The following is a 17,835-nucleotide window of genomic DNA, read 5'->3' on the forward strand; positions in this document are numbered from 1 at the left end:
AGCCATTAACATTCAATGTTACTATTGAGAAGGAGTAACTTTGCCCTGCCATTTGCCAAAGATATTTTCTGATATCTGGTTTGAGATTCCTGTGTTCTTTTGTTGTGAGGTTTCCTTCCTTTACCTTCCTTCATATTGGCTACCGTGTTTCTGTGTTTCTGTATGTAATACATCTTTAAGCATCTTTTGCAGGGCTGGACGAGTGGCGACAAATTCTTTCAGTTTCTGTTTGCTGTGAAAGGTCTTTATTTCACCTTCATTCACAAATGAGAGCTTTGCAGGATATAATATTCTGGGCTGGCAGTTTTTCTCTCTTAGTACCTGGGCTATATCTTGCCATTCTCTCCTGGCTTGTAGGGTTTCTGATGAGAAGTCAGCTGTAAGTCTAATTGGAGATCCTCTGAGAGTAATCTGGCGTTTCTCTCTTGCACATTTTAGGATCTTTTCTTTGTGTTTCACTGTGGTGAATTTGATTATGACGTGACGTGGTGAGGTTCTCTTTTGGTCATGTTTATTAGGGGTTCTATGAGCTTCCTGTACTAGGATTCCTCTGTCTTTCTCCAAATCTGGGAAATTTTCTGCTAGTATCTCACTAAAAAGGCCTTCTAATCCTTTCTCCCTTTCCATGCCTTCAGGAACTCCTAGAACCCGAATGTTGGGTTTTTTAATAGTATCCTGTAGATTCCTGACAGTGTTTTTTAGATTTCTGATTTCTTCTTCTTTTCTTTGATTTGACTGTTGCCTTTCCTGTTCTCTGTCTTCTAATTCCGATATTCTCTCTTCTGCTTCACCCATTCTGTTTTTAAGGCTCTCTAGTGTGTTTGCCATTTGATCTATTGAGTTCTTCATTTCATTGAGGTTTTTTGTCACTATCTCAATTTTATGTTCTACTAGTTTTTTCATTTCATTTTGATTTCTCCTTAATATTTCATTTTCACGGGAGAGATTTTCTACCTTGTCCATTAAGGATTTCTGTAGTTCAAGAATTTGTTTTTGAGAATTTCTTAATGTTCCTATCACTTTTTTGAGATCTGCTTCTTGCATTTCCTCTATCTCTTCATCTTCATAATCTTGCTTTGGCGTGTCTTTCTCATTTGGGGGCGTCATAGTGTCTTCCTTGCTTTTGTTACCTCGGCTTCTATGTTTATTGTTTGGCATGTTGGAGATAATTTATGGTTTTTTTGTTTTTTTTTTTTGACTCAGTTGGGAGTGGAGTTGAGGGTAGTTGAAATCTGGCCTCTGTGAGTATTCGTTTGATCTACCTCTGGGACCACACCAAGAGTTTATTCAGCCCTCAATGTGTTCTCCAGTTTTGCTAAAGTTATTGAGTTTGGCTGCGCTTTAGATATGTAAAATCGCAGTGCTCTTTGTTTTGCTTGTTGAGTGAAGGGTGAGGCCTCTGTTTCCCTCCCCCCTCAATGTCTTGGATTTCTGAGGTCTTACCCTCTTCCGTTGGTTCCCGCGCTGGCGAGGTTCTGTGGCACGGCTCCCGCCGCGCACGGCTCCCGCCGCGCACAGCTCCGCTTCCGCCGCACGGCTCCGCTTCCGCCGCACGGCTGGCTCCCGCCGCGCACGGCTCCGCTTCCGCCGCACGGCTGGCTCCCGCCGCGCACGGCTCCGCTTCCGCCGCCCGGCTGGCTCCCGCCGCGCACGGCTCCGCTTCCGCCGCCCGGCTGGCTCCCGCCGCGCACGGCTCCGCTTCCGCCGCCCGGCTGGCTCCCGCCGCGCACGGCTCCGCTTCCGCCGCCCGGCTGGCTCCCGCCGCGCACGGCTCCGCTTCCCTATTTCCCTCATATTTGAAGCAAATCTAACTTCGAGGTTCCTTTCTCACCTCTCTTCACTATACCATACATTTCAGCAAGTTTCTATAGCAAGTTGTTGAGCTGTGATGCCAGTCCAAACTGCCCTACCCTTGGTGTGACATTTTTTCCTAATAAATACAACATTCTTAGCTTACATTGATTTCTTTCTTCTTAAGGACATTTTTTCTTTAGTTTCAATTCAAAATCTCTTTCTTTAAATATTTTAGATAAAAGTTCTGAACAGGTAGACAGAGTGGTAGATGCTACAGACACTAGTATTGGCTCCCATCTCTGTTTCCCTTCCCTCCTTCTTGGCTCAAGCTACAAAATGCCACCTGTGCTAATCAATGGTCCCCCTTGCCAAGTATCAACAGTCTCAGGCCTGGAAGCAACTGGATACACACTCATGAAGCCTATTAGCTTTCACCATGCTCCAAGGAATTCCAATTATGGTACCCGTACCCACAGAGCTGAACCTCAGTGACGCTTTCAGCCATTTCACCAGGGTGCACTAAAGTCTTGAGGCTGGTTTCCACCACAGTCTGTCTTCTCTCCACCCTAGATTTGCATCCTGAAGAAGACAGCAGACCCTCCAGGCCACAACACAAGAAGAACAGAAGGATATCTTTAATCCACATGTTTATATATACTTAATTTAGCATCACAAGTCAATCTGAGCTGGTCCAGTGGTAGCCTTTTTTACCGTGGTCCACTGGGACAGCACTTTATCCTGTGCCCTGTCCCACAGTCAGGATATGCTAGAATATGCTCTAAATGACAACAATGCTAGAATGGTTCCAAGTAGCTTGGAAAGAGTTTAGGCATTAGGCAGAGTTGGCATGATCACAGCTGTGATTGTGCCAAAACATATTTTATTGACTTAAGCCCATGGAAGAGAGCAAGTGGGTTCTGCTTTCACCTGTGATTACTATGTAGTCCTCGGGGGTACACAACACCTCCCACCATTTCCAACCAGATCATCTGTACTCAAAAGATAGAAGAGGCATCTTAAACTCAACCACAGGTGAGAATGAAGGTGCTGCTTAAGAAGCAAAACAGTGTGGAGACTGTTATCCAGTCTCTGGATCCCCCTAGATGTCTCTGGAGAGCAGTCCTCTCAAATGTCAGATGCTTAATCACATGACCCCTGAGGAATTCTATTAGCACATTGGCACTGGGGAGAGGCAACACCAATTCTGCAGAGGGGTCAGAGAAGAAAGGCTGGGATATTAATGCATGTCCATTAAGGCTCTATACCTCTCTAAAAACTCCAGTAAATAAGATATTTCAGGGCAAGAGGAACGAGCAGAAAGGGAAAGACTCTGCAGGAAAACCAAGAATAGACCTGTGACTGCTGGATTACATTGTGTACTGAATTCCTTGCTCAAGGCCAACAACATGTGCTGTTCCAAGTCTAACCCAGGACCCATGAGGGGACATGGATAAGACTGGCTTTCAGTTCCTGCATGATCAGTTTGTATGACTCGTGACATCCTCCTAAATGCTTAAGGGAAAGACTCTGGGATGCTCTACTGATGACTTGCTGTGTCAGAATAAAGTCTTGTTTTCTTTGCCATCAATCATCTGGTGATTGAAAGTCAAAACCTCATACATCACGGTCCACACTTCCACCTTTTCTCCCATTGTCATTGCCCTTTTAAAAATGACATGCAAATCCTGACAGCAGACTGGGGGAGCTTGATAATAGGTGTTCCAAAGAACAAGCCAAAAATACTTCCAATGCTAATGAAGAAAGTACAGTCATCCATGCCTTCAAAGGCAAGTTCATTCTTTTACATCTCTCCAAGTTCACTGATGGCTCATTCAATTTCAGCATTAATAATAGCTTTCATATTCCTGATGGCAGAACCAACAGAACCTGTGGAATCGCCAATATAACACTGATGTCAATGTAATCCTGTACACCATCTCCTTGGTTGAATCTTCAATCAGTGCATTTACCACAGGCTGATCCTGCAAGGCAAATGCTGATGGCTTCGCAAATGACAACATAAACCCTAGTTTGAGGATGTTTCTTCAGAAAAGCATCCTTGTGCGAAGCTTTCATATACTGAATGTTACTCAAATCAATCTCATTGAAAGTCATCAGTATTGCACATGTATTCTAAGTTTCCCTTAGATGCTGAACAATGTACTGTCACATCCTGTTCATTTTCTCCTGATCTTCTACAACTGTATCCCTAACAGCTTTCTCCCACTTGACATCTTTCTTCCTCTGTGACAGACTCTGCAAATGCTGAGTTTTGACTTAACCATATCATTCTTACACACAGCTATTGTTCTGAAGAAGCAAACACTGAAGACATTACTGTTATTAATGACAACTTTCCTACTGTCAGAGCAAATTGGTTCCTGACATAAGGAAATCCTGGGCAGGTAGCACCTCCATAGAGGGCAGTTACACATCTGGCAGGAAGAGAGTGAGTGGCTGAATGCCAGGACATGCAGTGGGACTGAGACAGCATTATGGCAGCAGACCCATTGATTCTTCTTTATTTTTCTCTTCTTTCCTTCTTCAAATAAGATAGTGCCTATCCAATACTAGTGTGATGCTTGAAGGTCTAACCCAACATTACTCTTCCATGAAGTTTTTCTCAAAATGGCGCTTTTTATCCTTTTATCTTTTGTTTTCTACACACACTTGAGTGCTAGTAAGAACCAGCATTTGAAATCATATGATCTAAATTAACTTTTACCCATTTCCCTTAACTTGTTAATGTTTCTTTTGTATATTGACCTTAGAAAGAGAGTATTAACATTTATTATTTAACATCCTCTCTTAATCAACAAAGCTGCAGTGGCATTGAAACAAAGTTGGAAGACATATTACCAGGTCCACAGTCTAGTAACGAGGATAGGCTGATTCCAAATTAATTTCAAGATGTTAACTGTATTGGAAGCCCTTTATACACTAGTTTTGGGGAAGGGATCATTGAGGGGAATATCAAAGATCAGCAAACTTACTAAGTTATATTAACTAAATAACTAGAAAAGTACAACCTAAATTGTGGCCCATAGACCATCAAAGTCAGTAGCATGTAGGGACTTTGTGTGAAATAGAGAATCTCATGTCCCCACCCAGAACTACTGAATCTGAATCTTTTTTAACAAGGCACACAGAGGTCTAGTTTGTGGCACAGCAAGTTAAGCTGCAGCTTGTGACACCAGCAGTCAGTATCAGGGTAGCAGATCGAGTCCCTGATCCTTTACTTCTGTTTTAGCTCCCTGCTAATGAATTTGAGAAAGCAATAAATGATGGCTCAAATGCTTGAGCCCCTGCCACTCATTGAGGAATAAGCAAGCAGATGGAAGATCTCTTGCTGTCTCTCCCTCTCTCTGTATTGCACTAACTTCCAAATAAATAAATAAATTCTTATTTTAAAAAAGATACACAGATATCTCCTACCTATGTTAAAATTCCTGAAACACCAGCAGAGAAACTTCATTCTATCCAGCTAAAGATGAATAATCTCATTAGAAGAGCTAGACTAGAACAAGTAATCTACATGACTGGGCTTCATTTTTACTAAACTCTAGCAGACAGACATAATAATAACATTCATCCAATACACAAATAAAAGGATTCAAATCAGCTAAAATATTGATATTGGATTACCATTCTCCCCAACCCATATAAATTATAATCAAATTTAATACATGAGGAAAGGGGGTTGGTGTAATATTGAGTTAAAACAGTTTCTGCCTGATTTGAAAAAGTTCAGAGAACTTTTTCAATAATATTATTTTAGAAGACTTCACAAATTTTAATACATAAATTATGAGCATATCAAACATGTCCATGACAGAGTCATACTGAATTATTATAACAAAGGCATCATATGCCTCTAAGATTACAGACATGTTTCCTTTATTATTCTCACAAACAATGTTAGAACAGTTGAATAGAAAAATATTATCTTTCAGATCTTTGTCTCCATTCATAGGTAAACCGCATTTATATTAAGAAATTGCATTAGTTCTTGGTTTCTACATTGATTTCTTTTCTTTAAAATATATAAAATAATTCATATCCCAAAAGTTATTAAATCTTTAGACCTTTAAAAATATTAAAAATCCATGAATTGGTTCTCTTCAAAATATTCTCAAAATCTGTTTGCCTTTATTTATAAATAAATAAAACAACTATATGTACCAACAAAGAAAACACTTTACCCCTAGCTTCAAGATGATTTATCATTAAGTAGCATTAGGTAGGAAAGAGGAGCCTAGAAGGTACTTTTACATATCCCAGAAGTTGGAAAGTAGCAGGGCCTCAGTTATGGTGTGAAACTTATTTTTCAAAAGAATATAGGAATAATATATGATTAGATTTAGGGAAAGTGAACTGATACTCTCTTAAGAAACAAATTTATCTAGGGAAAATATAAAATAATTCATTAAAAATGGAATATGTATAAAATATTTTGTAAAATGCATTTTCGTGTTTAAAAAAAATCTGATCTTATTAAATAAATTTGAAGTGTGGGTATTAATCTTATCCATATTTTACTGACAGAAGAAATTACATCCAACAAATGACCTTTCTTATGTTCTTTTTCCATTTAACTGAAGTAGTTAATAAGAAATCCAGATGCCATCATGTCAATTATACATTCTTGTAAATACATAAATCTACATTTTGTTAAAAAAAAAAGAAAAGGACAAAAAATTCAGTTGATGAGCTTGGGTTTGACATATATAAAAATTTTTATATATGGATTAGTTATAGTTGTAGAAAAAATTTCCTAGTAATTCTTTTTCCCTTGAAACACAGGATGCTGTCCTGAGCCCAATAGCAATTATTTTTTAATTGCACCCTGTGGTTTTCCTGATTTGTTGTCAGAAGCACTGATTAAAGAAAATTACCTACTCAAGATACAAAGAGTTCTAGCAAATTATATATCTCATGCACATTCCCATCCTTAAGGAATTTTCATATTCTTACTGCTTGAAGTTGAGTAACAATGGTTGGAGGAAGAGTGGTAAAACATGAGAGTTGGGAATTTGACAAAAGTAAGTATTCCATAATTGAAATGAAAAAAGCATACCTGTGTGGGTGAATGTAAATTTTGACTTCGAACTAAATGGCATGAAATCAGAGCACTGAAATACTTTCTATTATCTTCTTATATCCTGCACTTTGTCCTCCCTGTTTATTTCATGACTAGCGTTATGTTGTTTTGTTCTTTGTTAAAACCACAAATGTTCCTGGAACAGAAAATTCCTTAAATGATAAACAAACTCTACATCTAAAGTGAGAATAGGCAAGTGAGTATAGACAAAAGGATGAGAAGATACAAAGAATGAAGAACAACATCAAGAGGATTAAGTGGATAAACCACACACTGGGTTATAGATAAGATATGGCATATCAGTGAAAATCCAGTAGTATATGAAGGGTCCTTTAAAAATTCATGACTATGGGGCCGGTGCTGTGGTGTAGTGGGTAAAGCTGCTGCCTGCAGTGGGGGTACCTATATGGGTGCCTGTTCGGATCCCAACTGCTCCACTTCCAATCCAGCTTTCAGCTACGACCTGAGAAAGCGGTAGAGGATGGCCCAGGTCCTTGGGACCCTGCACATGCATGGGAAACCCAGAGGAAGATCCTGGCTCCTGGCTTCCAATTGGCACAGCTCAGGCCATTGCAGCCAGTTGGGGAGTGAACCAACGGATAGAAGACCTCTCTCTCTCTCTGCCTCTCCTCTCTCTGTGTAACTCTGACTTTCAAATAAATAATAACTAAATCCTATTAAAAAATCATGACTATGTGCATTATGCAAAAAACTATGTACACACTTCAAAATGTTTGCACCAAAGAAAAATCATAATTCCACTATAAAAATCCTGGTTTGGGGCTGGCGCTGTGGTGCAGTAGGTTAGTCCTCCTCCTGCGGGGCCGGCATTCCATGTGGGCACTGGTTCTAGTCCCGACTGCTCCTCTTCCAATCCAGCTCTCTGCTGTGGCCTGGGGAAGCAGTAGTCCTGGGCCCCTGCACCCATATGGGAGACCTAGAGGAAGATTCTGGCTCCTGGCTTCGGATCACCACAGTTCCAGCTGTTGAGGCCATTTGGGGAGTAAACCAACAGACGGAAGACCTTTCTCTCTGTTTCTCAACTTACTGTCTGTAACTCTACCTCTCAAATAAATAAATAAAATCTTTAAACAAAAAATCATGGCTGTATTAGGAAGTGATAAGGAGTTTTCCAATACTTAGGATTTTACAAAACGAAAAAAAAAAAAAATTAGAATGTTGTGATCCGTAATCACTGAATGTTGAAATGAGAGGAAATGCTGCTGGGGAGATTTGCCAACAGTTTGTCACAGATCGGCATCAGTGTTGTTACAGGACCATTTCAACATAAGGGGTTATTCTCATAAAGGTTTAGATAATAAATTGATTGTTTCTCAAATGGGGTGTGTTATATCCGAAAAAAAAATGAAGTATCGTGGGGGCTCAAATACCTGAAAGTTTTCTTTGGAACGTCAAATTTAGTCACAATGATGGACCACTGGTAAAGAGGTTCAGTTTGTGCTTCTGAGTGATTCTGCTCTTGCTACATGAGCTCTAAACTCCTTTTTTACAAACTATGAAATTTATGGCAAACTCTTTTTATTTAATTGCTCTAAACTATATCTGTTGCAGCAGCTTTCTATGTAATTACCTTCCAGGGTAATTGGCTTCTTTTCTTTTATTGTGCATAGGTTAACAAATACCCTTGTAACTGAGCAACAGTAATGAAATGATGTGAAATAAATCAAGCAAATTCACAATTGCGCTTTTGAAACGTCTTCTGCCATGACAAAAAGAGAACATCTCAATATATTGCCACAAGAAGAAATATTAAAAGGAGAACAATAACTTGTCCTTACAAATTACTTGGCATCACCATTAGGGTAAAGTATATAGAAAACAAGAAACTCTTAAAAATTGCACAATGAATGAAATTACTGTGTGTTTTGTCTATGCTTCTTGAAATTCTATGTCCATAGTAAAAAAAAAAGAATGTTTATAATAGAGATACTTCTGTAATTGTTCTATATTTTAATTAGAAATGAGAGTTTTTGAGGTTGTAATTTATCCCTGAACAATACTTTCAGTATGCTCAAACTGATCCTACAAAAGGCCATAATTTCTAATCTGCAGTTTCAGAACTTAGAATGAGTTATGTTTAGAAACATGTGTTGAACTTTCCTTGAGCTCAGAAGAAACAGATGTCTCACCAAAAAAAAAAAAAAAAAAAAAAAAAAAAAAAAAAAAAAAAAAACCTGGATTTTTTAAATGTACTTTAAAATGAAGTATTTAGAATCTAAATGCTTATACACATCATATAGAGATACACATATCTCTATATACATATCTCTATATGATGTGCATGTTCATATATATATATGAAGGAATACAACCAAGCCATTAAAAAAGAAAGCTATCCTGTCTTTGCAACTAAATGGATGAGATCAGAGATCATTGTTCTCAGTGAAATAAGGCAAACCTATCCAAAAAATCATGTTTTCCCTTGTATGTGTCAGCTAATATCTAGATTCCAAAAAAGATAATTTATATGCATGAAATGTACATCTTGAGATTTGATTATTTTTATAGCTAAATAGTCTTTCTGCTTTCTACTTGTTGAATTCTATTTTTGGTAGAGGTTTAAGCTTGTGATTATAAAGCAAATTGAAATTATGTTATAGCAAATTATTAAAAGAAAAATATGAGGGGCCGCCATTGCAGTGTAGTGAGAGGCAGTAGTTACAGGAAGAGAAAGACAGAAACAAAGAAAGCCTTGGTTATTGACTTCCCAGGCAAGTTCCCACAAGGCTCAGATTTTTGTCTGCTGATCACCAGGCATCCATTCTAACACTACAAATGTGCACTTTCTTCATGATGATGCTGATGGTAGAATGGGAAGATAATAGCAACAATGCCACAGATTAATAATGGGTTGAATAGGATTATCTCATGTACTCCTCACAGTAACTACCCAAGTCAGGATATTATTATCCTCATTCTACAGATGAGAAAGCTAAAAGTTCAATGATGATTAACCACTTGGCCAAGGTTAAATCACAGAACCAGGGCTGGCGTGGTGGCACAGCAGGTAAAGCAGCCACCTGTGATGTCAATATCCCATATGGATACAGGTTTGAGTCCTGTCTGCTCCACTTCCAATCCAGCTCCATGTTAATAGCCTGGGAAAAGCAGCAGAAGATGGCCCAGGTGTTTGAACTCTTGCTATCCACATGGGAGACCTGGAAGAAACTCCTGGCCCCTGGCTGTTGCAGCCATTTGAGCAGTGAATCAGTAAGTGCAAGATATCTCTCTCTTTGTACCTCATGTCCTCTGTAACTCTGACTTTCAAATATATAAATAAAATCTTTAAAAAGAAAAATAAGAAAGGAAGTAAGAGGCATGTTGAAGGGTTGGCTGGAAATTATCATTATGTTCTTAAAACTGTTTATATGAAATACAGAAAATCTGTGCTCTTTAAATAAATAAATAAAAAATTCATATATATGTATATAAAGAAATAGAAAGGATGTACTTTAAAGACATTATTTAAAGTTATAAACACCTTTATAACATTAGTATTAACTTTATTATAAGCTTGGCAATTGTAGAATACTACTTATTTTTCCAATAAGTGAACAGATTAAGAAGAAACACAGAAATTGGAACAAGCATGATTTACATCCTGTGACAAGGCAAAGAAAGCTTATTATACTATTGCCTCAAAATGCTTAGAATAGCGAAAGGTAAGGGTCAGCATGAAAGCAGGAATGCAAACTGGTAAAGCCACTATGGAATTCAGTCTGGAGATTCCTCAGAAACCTGAATATAACCCTGCCATACAACCCAGCCATCCCACTCCTTGGAAATTACCCAAAGGAAAAAAAAATTGGCAAATAAAAGAGTTGTCTGCACCTCAATGTTTATTAAAGCTCAGTTCACAATAGCTAAGACCTGGAATCAACCTAAATGCCCATCAACAGTAGACTGGATAAAGAAATTATGGGATATGTACTCTATACTATACAGCAGTAAAAAAACAACGGGATCCAGTCATTTGCAACAAAATGGAGGAATCTGAAAAACATCATGCTGAGTGAAATAAGCCAGTCCCAAAGGGACAAATATATTTTCTCGCTGATCGGTGACAACTAACTGAGCACCTAGAAGGAAACCTGTTGAAGTGAAATGGACACTATGAGAAACAATGATTTGATCAGCTGTTGTCCTCACTATTGAGGAACAACTTAATACTTTATTCTTTTTAGTATTTCTTTGTTCTACTTAATACCATTGCTTGAACTCTAATTAACACACAATTATTCTTAGGTGTTTAAATTTAACTGAAAAGTGATCCCTGTTAAATATAAGAATGGGAATAAGAGAGGGAAGAGATGTACAGTTTGGAACATGCTCACCCGGACTTATCCCTAAGGGTAGAGCTAGAAACATGCCAGGGGATTCCAATTCAATCCCATTAAGGTGGCATGTACTCACTAGTCAAAGTGATCAGTTTCAGGTCACAATTGATCATAATGATAGGATTAAGTGTCAAAGGGATCACGTAAACAAAACTAGTGTCTGCTAATACTAACTGATAGAATTAAAAAGGAGAGAATGATCCAACATGGGAAGTGGGATACACAACAGACTCATAGAATGGCAGATGTCCTAAACAGCACTCTGACCTCAAATCAGCCCTTAAGGCATCCGGATGAGAGTATTTTAGGCATGGAAAGCCAAGACACTCTGGAAAAAAAAAAAAATGACCTAACTGAAAGAACTCTGTGAGTGAGATCCCAGCGTAAAAGAACAGGTCATCAAGGAGGTACCTTTCTCTGAAGGGAGGAGAGAAGTTCCACTTTGACAATGGCCTTGCCTAAATAAGATCAGAGTTGGCGAACTTAAGAGGCTTGCACAGCTTTGGCAGCTCATGAGAAGAGCCTCGGGTGATTACTGACTTCATAAATAAGAGTGTCAATTGTTAAGTCAACAACAGGAGTCACTGTGCACTTACTCCCCATGTAGGATTTGTGCTGTACTATGTGAATTAATGGTAAAACTACTACTCAAACAGTACTTTACACTTTGTGTTTCTGTGTGAGTGCAAATTGTTGAAATCTTTAGTTAGTTTATACTAAGTTGATCTTCTGTATATAAAGATAATTGAAAATGAATCTTGATAAAGAATGGGATGGGAGAGGGAGTGGGAGATAGGATGGTTGGGGCTGAGAGGGAGGTTTTCGGGGGAAAAGCTGCTACAATCCAAAAGTTGTACTTTGTTGCACTTTGGAAATTTATATTCATTAAATAAAAGTTAAAAATAAATTAATCATTGAGGAAAAAAAAAAGAAAGCAGTGATTCTTTTTTTTTTTTTTTTTTTGACACGCAGATTTAGATAGAGAGAGAGAGACAGAGAGAAAGGTCTTCCTTTTTCCATTGGTTCACCCCGCAAGTGGCTGCTACAGCCAACATGTTGCAGCCAGCACACTCTGGCGATCCGAAGCCAGGAGCCAGGTGCTTCCTTCTGGTCTCCCATGCGGGTGCAGGGCCCAAGGACCTGGGCCATCCTCCACTGCACTCCCGGGCCACAGCAGAGAGCTGGACTGGAAGAGGGGCAACCGGGACAGAAACCAGTGCCGGCACCGCAGGTGGAGGATTAGCCAAGTGAGCTGTGGAGCCGGCCTAGCAGTGATTCTTAAACTACTAAACTTTGTATGCATACAGATTATTTCACAATCTGATAAATTTTACCAACTCATCTTCAAGAAAAAATGTCATATCCTACTCAATAAAATTTATGGACAAATTCTGGGCTGTCAATATCTTTCTGAAAATCATCAATTAATCTTAAATCCATCACTTAATCATGAAGGTACATTGTAAACAGAAAGAATATTTTGCCAGGGCCTGATAGATAACACATGCATTAAAAATTTTTGAACAAATGAATGAAAATTAAGTAAGGTGACCTAGATACATGGTTATCAATAAGTCACTTAAAATGCTGGACTTTTCTTCACCCAAATCCCCTTAAAATCTGTGTATTTCCAGTGATTTTCAATATTTGATGACTCCCTGTAGTTTTCTGAAGAAAAAAAAATGTTTACTAATTGTAATATGTCAAAGTCTGAAAAGAAACATATAATGTTTTAAAATCTATCTGCTCCGATATTTAGTGAATAATAAAACAATGAGATGAATTGTTTTTTTTTTTTTGCTTTATATATAGAAGCAATAGGTTGAAATGTTGAATTTATTTGCAAAGCAATTAATGTTCTTTTATTTCTTACCCATAGAACATACCCTTAAGCTGTGTGCTCTTTAGAATTTGTGGGTAGTTTGGTGGGGAGAATTTGGAAAACTGGGTGAGCTACTGCTTGGAAAACCCACGTCCCATTTTAGAGTGCTTAACTCAGTCCTTGCCATCAACCTAATTCCAGGCTCCTGCTAATGTACACTCTGGGAGTGTAAATAAAATCAAATGAATTTAAATTGGTAATATGGATCTCAAGAAAATGTGTTTTCTTAGAAAAGACAAGCAAATGTCTATCTTAAATGCATCATAAATTTTGACTGAAAACACTGAACATTTTTAAGGAAATGTTTTGCATTTTAGTTACCAAAAGGTACTATGGATTTTAATTCATGTATCAAGCCTTATTTCTGGCTTTATATGATTGACTTTGAATATCGGAATTTATTAGAAAATACTTCTAAACAAATCATCTATGAATCATCAGTAAAAACTGGAGCATAATTGAAATAAATGTGACATAGTGGAGTTGAAAGATTTAACTTAGTGTATAATTCTGGCACTAGCTAGTCCCATGATTTTGAATAGCTCCTGTAACTTGTTTTGGTTTTAGTTTGCTAATCCATGATAATGGAAAATATCACATAATTTACCGACCCATATAATTATTTCGAGGCACTAATCAATGAAAACAGGAACACTTGAAGCTTATGGACTCATATAAGAAAATTAAATCAGTAAACCCTTCAGCCACTTTTGTAGAGCACCTATAATTTTGCAGCAAACGTCTTTTACCCAGAGATAAATTGGTATTTGTAGCAAATATATAGCTCTGAAGATACATTTGCTCATTAAAGAATTAATTTAACATATGGATTTCATAAATATAATTTAGTAGTGGACAGATGCTAAAAATTAAGTCACACAAGAGCTTTAAAATTAAGGCATAACTACTTCAAAATCTTTCCTCATAGATGACTCAACAAATCATAAAATAATCTGACATTCTGGTGCCCAAATATGGAAATCCATGGAGCAACATTTCTGCTCAGAAACAGATGATAAGGAAAAATCAAGCAGAATACGCCAAGTCTCTTGAGAAAATGCCACGGATTAGACTTGCTATTTTGATGTCTGAGTTTATATATTTATTTAAATATTTGCTTGTTTTATTTGACAGAGAGGGAGGAACAAAGAGATCTTCAATCCACCGATTCACTTCTTGAATGCCTGTAAGACACAGGACTGTGCCAAGTTGAAGCTAGGAATCCAAAACTTTACCTGAGATTCTGACAAGGTAGGTAGTAGGAAACCAGGTACTTGGGCCATCATGTACTGCCACCTAGGTGCACTAAGCAGGAATCTGAATCAGGAGTAGCAGGATTTCAATATGACTTTAATGACAATAAACCAGATCTCCAATATGAGATTCAGGAGTTGCAAGCAATGGATCTCAATATCTTCCCCTGATGTCTGAGTTTTTGAAAGGTTGACTACATCTGACCTAACACCACATATCCCAGAATAATCATACCAGCATTTTGATGCAATGGCATAAACATATGTTGTAGGTATAGTTATCAATAAACTATGCAGTCTTGGAAGACATAATTGACCCATGACAATCAAATCACTTCTACTTAAAATAAATCAATATAAATAAATAAATACGTAAATAAATAATCAAATAAAATTCATGCTGTTGGTATTATTCTGCTGGTTTGTTGTAAGTTTGTTGTCCAAGTAAATATTTCAGAGGCTTAAAATATCACACTTCTCTAGCCCTGGTTACCATCATTGTGAAATTGATCACATACCTTTTTTCTTTCATTGTGATGGGGTATGTTTCAGATTAAATAATGCACATCACAGCTCCAGGTGCAGTGTAAAGTATGTCAGGCCTGAGGAAACAATACCCCAAAGTATTACACCCTGGCTTGCTGAAGACTTTAACTTGAAGGGCATTGGAAAGACTACATAAGGTCTCTCTGTGAACTTCTTCCCTCCTCCCTCTTCTGCTCCTCCAAAACAATTCATAGAAACTGAAATCTTTCCTTCTCAAGGTGAATCATAGAAACCAGAATACTTTTGCCCCAAAGACAAACCAAGTAACGTAGGAATATCACCCCACCCTTCCCCTGCTTTTCTATGTTAAAGCTGGCCATAAAATAATTACTTCATCTATCTGTCAGAAGACCCTGGTTCCAGAGAAATCCTACTCCACATCCATTAAAAACCAATACAACTCAGAAAGTCAAAAAGAATCTGAATAACAGGCTCTATTAGCTTAACTCTACTTGGTCTATGAACATTACATCACACCCTTTTGTCCACTGACATTTATACAAGACTGTCTGTTCTGAGGTCCTAAACACAAGAATGTATCTTATAGATTTGCGTTAGTTCTAAGTTACATACTGTAGCAATGACTTTGGGTAAGCAACCTCCTTACTTTACTTTCCACACATACACACTGAAAGTAAGAGTTTTCAAAAGGTACAAGGAAATATCCCTTATATAAAAGACACATGGATTTCAAAAATTTTACATCAAAATAAATTCATACTTTAATTTCATTTTCCAATAACTTTTTGGAAGACATTATATATGCATATGTATATACACTGATAAGCCCACTATCTTATACATACCCAAATTGTTTAGAAGAGAAAATGAGATAATCCTTATACAACACTTAGCAATATATCTTATAAGTGGATAGTTGGTAGTCAATATAATATTGACTACCAGTAGTCAACAAATATCAGTTGTTATTAGTAGATTTTTTTTTTAATTCTAGTCGTTCAAGGTTATATATTCAGATGAAATCAATAAAATGTTTTTAAAAACTCATACTTTGGTCTTATTTATCAAGAATATGGCATTTGCTTTTTGTAAATGTATAATATAATATAAAATGACAATTAATCTTACAGTTGTGATTCACGAAGGCCTGAAGATAGCAATCTGACATATTGAACAAATCCATCATAACTTTCATAAAAATTAGTAAATCCTCATAAACAGAAAGTTCAGGAAATCCACTGTAATTAAAACACATGTACAATTTGGGGCATGCTCAATTGGACTTGCCCCAAATGGTGAAGTTAGAAACATACCAGGAGATTCCAATACAATCCCATCAAGGTGGCATGTACCAATGCCATCTCACTAGTCCAAGTGATCAACTTCAGTTCACAGTTGATCACACTGATAGGTCTAAGAGTCAGAGGGATCACACAGATAAGACTAGAGTCTGCTAATACTAACTGATAGAACCGAAAAGGGAGAGAACGATTCAACATGGGAAGTGGGAGACACAGCAGACTCATAGAATGGCAGATGTCCTAAACAGCATTCTGGCCTCAGAATCAGCCCTCAAAGCATTCGGATCTGGCTCAAGAGCCCATGAGAGTATTATTTTAGGCATGGAAAGCCAAGACACTCTGGGAAAAAAAAAAAAAAAAAAACCTAAATGAAAGAACTCTGTGAGTGAGATCGCTGTGGAAAGAATGGGGCAATCAAAGAAGGAGATACCTTTCTCTGAAGGGAGGAGAGAACTTCAACTTTGATTATGACCCTGTCAGAATAAGATCAAAGTTGGCGAACCCTAAAGGCTTCCAAAGCCTTGGCAACTCATGACTAGAGCCTAGGGAGATTACTGACGCCATAAACAAGAGTGTCAAATTGTTAAATCAACAACAGGAGTCACTGTGTACTTTCGTCTCATGTGGGATCTGTCCTTAATGTGTTGTCCAATGTGAAGTAATGCTATAACTAGTACTGAAACAGTATTTTTACACCTTGTGTTTCTGTGTGGGTGAAAACTGATGAAATCTTTACTTGATATATACTGAATCGATCTTCCGTATATAAAGATAATTGAAAATGAAAAAAAAAAACTTGGTATTAAATTGGAAATTGCATAGAAAATTAATCAATTCTTAAAAAAATATCATGTAGGATCTCTGTCCTTAATGTGCTGTACATTGTGATTTAATGCTATAACTAGTACTCCAACAGAATTTTTCACTTGGTGTTGCTATGTGAGGGCAAACTGTTGAAATCTTTACTTAATATATACTAAACTGATCTTCTGTATATAAAGAGAATTGAAAAAAAATCTTAATGTGAATGGAAGGGGAGAGGGAGTGGGAAAGGGGAGGGTTGTGGGTAGGAGGGAAGTTATGGAGGGGGGAGCCATTGTAATCCATAAGCTGTACTTTGGGAATTTATATTCATTAAATAAAAGTTTAAAAAAAATAAAATACATGTTTTGAAAGTTTACTGCTACACCTGTAGCTAATCTTTATTCTATAGAACATGAAGTGTATTCAGAGATAATTTCCAATTAAATTTGACAATTATTGAATTATTTTGAAAATTGGTGAAAAATTCAAATTGTCTCTCATTCCCTGTTGCATAGAGAAGATGACAGACTGAATTTTGTGACTGGAGAATATTGTGGAAATTGTTTTGAATTTATTCAATCTAGTAAAATAAAAATAAGTAAAAAGAAATTAATCACATATTTTAAATGTTCAAATTGTCCAATGATCAAGTTTATGACAAAATAGTAATTTTAATCTCCCCAAACAAATAAATGTGTTGGTTTATTGTCTTTTTTAATTTATGTAATTAATTACCCACTTATATTTGTTTTTATATTTTTTAAGGTATTTGTTTATTTGAGCTGTGTATCAGAGAGATAGGAAGAGATATAGGGAGTGATATCTTCCATTCTGC

General features: G+C 37.2%; 1 protein-coding gene and 1 pseudogene across 1 annotated transcript in view; both read right to left on the reverse strand.

Moving 5' to 3' along the window:
• Positions 1-17,835, reverse strand: part of LUZP2 (leucine zipper protein 2) — a 293,256-nt gene that overhangs the window by 131,253 nt on the left and 144,168 nt on the right. The gene's annotated exons all lie outside the window — the stretch shown is intronic.
• Positions 3,351-4,288, reverse strand: LOC133764845 (dihydrolipoyllysine-residue succinyltransferase component of 2-oxoglutarate dehydrogenase complex, mitochondrial-like; annotated as a pseudogene).

The sequence above is a fragment of the Lepus europaeus genome, chromosome 7, assembly GCF_033115175.1.
Source record: "Lepus europaeus isolate LE1 chromosome 7, mLepTim1.pri, whole genome shotgun sequence".
Classification (NCBI taxonomy): Eukaryota; Metazoa; Chordata; class Mammalia; order Lagomorpha; family Leporidae; genus Lepus; species Lepus europaeus.